The sequence below is a fragment of the Tamandua tetradactyla genome, chromosome 2, assembly GCF_023851605.1.
Source record: "Tamandua tetradactyla isolate mTamTet1 chromosome 2, mTamTet1.pri, whole genome shotgun sequence".
In the NCBI taxonomy this organism is placed as follows: Eukaryota; Metazoa; Chordata; class Mammalia; order Pilosa; family Myrmecophagidae; genus Tamandua; species Tamandua tetradactyla.
Genome location: NC_135328.1, coordinates 52,562,895 through 52,570,171, shown reverse-complemented (window position 1 = coordinate 52,570,171; position 7,277 = coordinate 52,562,895). Strand labels below are relative to the sequence as shown.

The window sequence follows — 7,277 nt, the reverse complement described above, 5'->3', positions numbered from 1 at the left end:
CTGATAACCTGTGTTCTCAATTTTAGCTCTCAAAGTTTGCTCATTATTGTTAGCTCTTATTTGTGAGAGAGTACAGTATTTATCCTTTTGTTTCTGACCAATTTCATGCAGCATAATGTCCTAAACATTCATCCATGTCGTTGCATGCATCATGACTTTATTCTGTCTTACAGCTATGCAATATTCTATCGTATGTATATACCACGGCTTGTTTATCCACTCATTTATTGATGGACATTTGGGCTGTTTCCCTTTCTTGGGAATCGTGAATAATGCTGCTATAAACATTGGTGTGAAAATGTCCATACGTGTCCTTGCCTTCAGTTCCTCTGAATATATACCTAGTAATGGGATTGCTGGATCATATGGAATTCTATACTTAGCTTCTAGAGTGGTTGCACCATGTTACAGTCCCACCAACAGTGGATAAGTGTGCCTCTTTCTCTACACCCTCTCCAGCATTAGTAGTTTTCTGTTTTTTGATAATGACCATTCTAGTATGTGTGAGATGATATCTCGTTGTGGTTTTGAGTTGCATTTCCCTAATAGCCAGTGAAGTTGAGCATCTTCTCATATGTTTTTTAGCCATTCGTATTTCACTTTGGAAAAGTGTCTTTCGCCCATTTTTAAAATTGGATTGTTGGTCTTTCTCTTGTTGAGTTGTGGGATCTCTTTATATATTGGGATATTAAGCCCTTATCTGATATGTGGTTTCCAAATATTGTCTTCCATTGTGTAGGCTGCCTTTTTTCTTTCCTGACAAAGTCCTTTGATGTGCAAAAGAGTTCAATTTTGAAAAGATCCCATTTATCTATTTCTTCTTTCATTGCTCATGCTTGGGTTGTAAGGTCTAGAAAACCGCCCCTATCACAAGATCTTTAAGCTATTTCCCTACATTTTCTTCTAGAAGTTTTATAGTACTAGCTCTAATATTAAGGTCATTTGATCCATTTTGAATTAACTTTTGTATAAGGTGTGAGATATGGATCCTCTTTCATTCTTTTGGATATGGATATCCAGTTCTTTAATCGCCATTTATTGAAGAAGCTTCTCTCTCCCAGTTGAGTTGACTTCCTTATCAAAGATCGATTGTCTGTAGGTGAGAGGGTCTAATTCTGAACACTTGAGTCAGTTCCTCTGCTTAGTATATCTATCTTTATGCTGGTACCATGCTGTTTTGACCACTGTAGCTTGGTAATATGCTTTAAAGTCAGGTAGTGTGAGACCTCTCTCTTCATTTCTCTTTCGCAAAATATTTTTAGCTTTCAGAGCATCCTACCCTTCCAAATATATTTGGTTACTGGTCTCTCTCTTTTTTTAAATGACCCAATTGAAAGCACTTTGAAGACATAATCAATCATCAACCTTAAACTTTTTATCATGCGTCTCCTAAGAGTAAAGACAGCTCCCTCAAATCACAGTACCACTACCCTACCTAATTTAATTTTAATACGATAATTTTATCTATTATACAGTCCACATTAAAATCTCCCCAGTTATCCCAAGAAGTCTTTTAGAGATTAAAAATTTTTTTTCTTCAAGATTCAATCAAAGACTAAAGTTTACATTTAGTTGTCCTGGAAAGCAGGACTTTCAATTGGACCAAAATTAATGAAAATAGTTAGTCTGTGTAAGAACTGGCACGGCCAAGTGCCTGTGGGCAGCTGCACACAAGGGCTGGGGAAAGCAGGTCAGTTTCTCCCCAGTTTGTTTACTTATTTATTTAGCAACCTTTAAAAAAATTTTTTTTAATTTTAATAATATACATACAACCTAAAATTTCCCCCTTTAACCCCTCTCAGATACATAATTTAGTGTGTTAATTACATTCACAGTGCATTCACCATCATCCACCATCAAAACTTTTCCATCACCCCTGACAGAAATTCTGTACCAATTAAGCTTTAATTCTCCTCTGCAGCCCCTGTAACCTGTATCGTAGCTTTTGACTTTATAGATGTGCTGATTCTTATTAGTTCATATCAATGAGATCATACAATATTTGCTCTTTTGTGTTTGGCTTATGTCACTCAATAGAGTATCTTAACTTTATACCTTTTTCCGTATATCAAAGTTTGCCCACAAATCATAGAAATGGATTGCAGATCTAAATAGAATTTAAAAATAAATAATAATTCATCATCTACCACCAGGGTTTTATTTTGAAAGTTTATAGGCTCTTTCAGGCATCAAAACCAACTTCCTGAGAAGCTAATGGCATTGAGACATACTTATTAGGGAAGGAAGGGAGGAAGGAAAAATCAAGACACTTGGATACAATCTGAATTTTGAAAACAAAGTTTTGGCCTTAGTTTGTGAGTGTTGTGATTTAGGGAATTCAACCGCATTGCCAGTAGGTGACACAATCATCTTTACCTTAGTAGAAAACTTTTAGAATGGCCCAGCAATGGATGTATTTAAAATCAAAAAGGTTTTTCATCCTCCACAAATAAGAGTGGTTTTGACTAAATTAATAAAATAGGTATGTATATATAGCTCAAAACTTTTCAAATCAAATATTCAATATTTAGCTAATAACAAAAAAATTAACAGCCTACATAATCACAAACAACCCCACCCACAATGTGAAGCTTTCCACGAAAAGTCTCTCTAAGGCAGTATGTAAAGGTGCTAATAAATTAAGTAAAGTGGTACACTAGGAAAACTAGAGAAATAGTGCCATTTACACACAAAAATACTTCATTTTATCTGAGTAATTAGATATGTTTAATATATAAATTGATACATTTTATTCCCATTATGAGTATACTCCAAGACATAAAAAGGTGTATTTTTTTCTTTCTAGACAGAATTTAAAATCATAGACTATCCTTTTCCTACAATTGAATTCATCGACCCAATGAAGTTTAGTCAGCACAGAAATACATGGTAACTCTGTGAAGCAGAGCAAAAATAAAAGGAATATTTTAAATTCTTCTCTAAATTCTTTAGTTGTTGCCGAAATCACAGGCAATGCTGGTTAGTCTAACTCTGGTCTAAGTAATTCATATTTTATTTCTGGAGAACGAAACACTGAAAGCGTTTGCACAGTAAATCACCTAGTGAGACCTTGGTGAGTAAATTCTCTACAAAAGCTACATAGACCAAGCTGTCAATCAATACCACATAAGCATATAAAACACATGATAAGGTTGGCAGGAAAAAATATATATATATTAACTACATGCACAAAAATGACTTCTTATTGTTTAAAAGTAGGAAGAACTTACTTGCTCAAAACCCTGTTTGCAAATACATTGTCATGTCAGACTGGCTCTATAAATAGGTCAGATTATCACAGGGTTCTGAAATCATGTGGAAGAAGGGTTGGCAATGAAGATGTTTAAACTATACCTTTGATCCCAGGATAAAGCAAAGCAGTTAAATAATTTCAATACATGCAAAACAGACCTTCTTCTCAAATTAACGAGGCTTCTATAAAGTGCCTTTCAAATGACCCACAACCTCTACATATTAAACAGCCACGCGATTGAAAACCTAATTCAGGTTTCTAACAAAAATTGGAAAACGTTATTCTGCAAAAGGTGTAACTCCCTTTGGCAGCTTGCCAGTCAGTCTGTCAGTCGTAAATGACTCTGGACTCCTCCTGACCCTTTCACACTCTCCTTGGCTGAGAGTCAGAGGAGGTGAAAGCCAGTAACCGCTTACTCAGCGGCGCGTTGTGTCACTTCAGGTACACTGTTATGCCCCCTTGCTTTTCAACAATTTCTTCTAGACTGGAAATTGTCCTGAATCCAGTTTCTGAGGTAATATCGCTAGGATAAGCATAGATTTTGTTTTCTTCTTCAAGTCTATCAGGCTGTGGTGTGGCTTTATCAAATTTCCGCATTTTCACTGTGTAAATGAGCAGACGCATCAGAGAACAAAGCAGTTCCAAGGCCAGGATGGAGAGAATGAAGTGGAGGTACAGTTTCCCGGGCTCGGGAAATGAAAGCTGAACACACAGCATAAGGAAAAGTGCCGCGTTGCCAGGGAAGTGTATCATGAATACAAGTCTTTTCAGATGCCTTGCGGCGTGGCGGGTGACGTGATAGCCTCGGTTTCTTGCTTTGCCATGGTGATATTGGATACAGCGCTCAAGAAGTACATGCAGAATCCACAAAAAAACTTTTCCGAGGATTACAACGGTCTGAACTTCCAATGGGTTGGTGCAGTTTCCAGGACACTGGTCTGCATTTGGATTAGGGTAAGAACTAAGTACACTTGTTAAAAATGCTAAAATGACAAACACGACGTGTGAGAACAAGAGAAGATTAGCCGTGATGGCTGTAGGAACACGTTGGAATCTGGGTCTAAAATGAACATGTAAGGAGTGACGCGGGAAAAGCTGGGGGTCCGGGAGGGGGTCATCTGCAATCCTTTGGGTAAGATCCAAGGCGCTGTCCTCCAGCCTGGGCCCCCCACCCCCACCCCCGCCATCTCCCAGCCCAGAGGCTGAAGCCCGGCTGGCAAGGCCTTTCCTCCCCAAGTGGTTGAGAGAGGTGAGCTGCCATCTCCCCGCTTTGGTAGATAAGATCACTTCCAACTTGAGAGTAGAAGAGCTGGAATTTGAACCCAAGTCTGGCCAACTCAAGGGCCAAGGAGCCGAAGCTCCTGCTCTATGGCCCGCTTTGCGGAGCGGGTCCCTCCCCTCCCAACTCAGGCCCTGTCTGGTCGCCAGACAAGCTCCAAATTGTAACGGAGAAATCGGGATTGAAGGGACGATTTTGATTACTGAATCATTACATAGATATTCCTTTTTGCTTCCTGGTACACTGGAGTAGATAGAGGGAAATTCCTGAAATTTCCAAATTGCGATCCAGCTGCCTTGATCTCTGATAATGATTGTACAGCCTTTATCTTGTGCCCCTGTGCTGGTAAAAACCAGTGACTAACCTTCCTTTGTACGCAGTTATCCGGTTTCTCAACTTTAGAGTCTTGTAATCACTAAAGACAGCCTCTGATGTTAATCCACGAAAGATTAGTTCTGGTCTGCCCAGAACTAACTCACCCCAAGTCCCAGGTAATGTCGATGACAGCGACTGGATCCAATGGAAGTGGGCCTGCCTGGGTGGGCAGTAACTTCGGCTTGAACCTGCCAGTCACTCATACCTCCTTCCGCCTTTTTCTTACACGTGTTCGCGCAGCATGCCATCAGTCTGCGCCTGCTCAACGATTAGATCGCCTCTCATTACATCAACCGGGACCGCTGTGCTCAGGATCCTAAACCCTCCCCTCCTTTTCTCTGATAATACTATCAGAATTACTGCAATTCAGGGAGACAGATTTTGGGCCAATAACATCTGCTCTCCCACTACATGCCCAGTAATAAACTCTTTCTCTTTGAAACCCTGGTGTCTCTGGGATTAGCTATGGAGGACCTGGGGCAAAATAATCCACCTCCTCTGTCCCGTAACAAAATTGCACCCCGGGGTTAAATCCTGTGCAGACTCAGCTCACGCCCACCCCCAAAGGCTCCCGCGCGCTCGTTTACACCAACACTCTGCAGTGGGAGGACCCTCAGGCGGTGCCACAGGGTGGAATTGGGAGAGGCCGTGTGGGTGGGATGCCGAGAGCAAGAGGTGCAGCAGACCCCATGGCACTGCTGGGGGGAAGCCCGGGAACAGGGCTCCGCGCCCATTCCACATCTCTCCTCCATCTCAGACCCCACATGTTTAGAAAGTCCCTGAGCAACGAGGGAAGGTCTATTATAGGAGTGTGGGCACTTCTTTTGATTTATGAGTTAAAAAAAAAAACCCACCCATAATGCGGGGGGGGGGGGGGGAGGGGATGCATTGGTACTGTTTAAAAAATTTTTTTTAAAACAGTTTTAATGAGGTATCAATGACACAATATAACTTAACGTGTTTAAACTATATACCTGGATGTGTATTTTGTTTTTATAACGATGACGCTACCTATTCCCACAATTTATTCATCACCCCAAACAAAACCTCTGCACCCATTAAGCAATAACTCCCCATTTCCCCTTCCCTCCAGCTCCTGGCAATCAATAATCTACATTCTGCCTCAGTAGTTTTGCCTATTTTTCATACCTCATATAAAAGGAAACTACAATTATGTGTATGTTTTTAAGATCTTTTTTAAAATTACAGAAATTGCACGTGTGCATGAAGAAAATGAGAAATACAGAAACAAGCAAAAGTGATGAAAAACATCACATCCCCACCCGCCAGACATTCATGCTGTTCAAATTTTAGCATCCAGCCTCCTGGATCTTTTACCAGGTTCACAGAAACATTAGGGTTTCATTTTGGTTTTCCAAATTGAGATCTCATGACTGTATTACTGAATGATGAGGTGCTGTGGTTTTCTAAGAGAAGGTCATTGTTCTTAGGACATGCTGATTAAATGATCTTAAGTGATTTAATTCTGGTAACAAAACAAAACATACTGCTTTGTAACCTGCTTTAATCAGTCACTGATTTCCATTTCTGTACATTTTCATCTTAGTTACAATAAGACTTTATTCTGATTTTCCCAGTTAACCCAACATCGTCCTTGACAGCTGGTTTGTGTAAGCTTGTACTTAATCCAGGGCCGTGTGTCACATCCGTTACTTATGTTTTGAGTCTCTTTTACTTTAGCACATCCCTTCTTTTGTAACAGTGACGTGTTGAAGAGGTGGGACCAGACGTCCTATGGAAAGCCCCACCCTCTGCATTTGTCTCTTACTACTCTTGTGGTGCTATTTAATTTATTCCTGTCTCCCCTGTATTTCCTCTAAACTGGAAGTTAGAGCAAGGCTTGATGGTGTGAAATATTGGCCTGTGATTAAATTCCCACAAGTACAGAAGTGTGTAAAGTAAGGCGAGAAGGTGATACTGCAAGCACAGCTCTTTGCTATAGAAGGGCCCGCCTGACGGCACATCTCTCAATGTGAAAGTGATTTTATTGCAAGTATACAAGGAAAGAACTGGATGGAACCTTCCTTAAACCAGTTTTAAGTGAGGATGTGAGTCAGGCTTTTTACAGGTAGAGGAAGGGGTCTCTGGTTACAATTAAACTAAGACAGAGTCACATAAACATCTTGATTCCTTGGTCACATCTTTCTTTTCTCAGGGTTACTTCTTATGTGCAGAACTTCACGATCCTAAGTAATCAGCCATGGGGGTCTGAACTTCTTTCTCTTGGTGTCCTATAGTCTGGGGCAATATGGTATCTGCCTCCTCTCCTAGAAACTCAAAATAAGTTTTTAGTTAAGGTTTGCAAAGGAATGTCATGTACTATGATGGTTAGGTTCCAGTGTCAAGTTG

The 7,277-nt window shown here is 40.3% G+C and overlaps 1 pseudogene; it reads right to left on the bottom strand.

Moving 5' to 3' along the window:
• Positions 1–3,616: 3,616 nt before the first annotated feature.
• LOC143656218 (transmembrane protein 192 pseudogene) lies at positions 3,617–5,192 on the bottom strand (annotated as a pseudogene).
• Between the last annotated feature and the right edge of the window lie 2,085 nt (positions 5,193–7,277).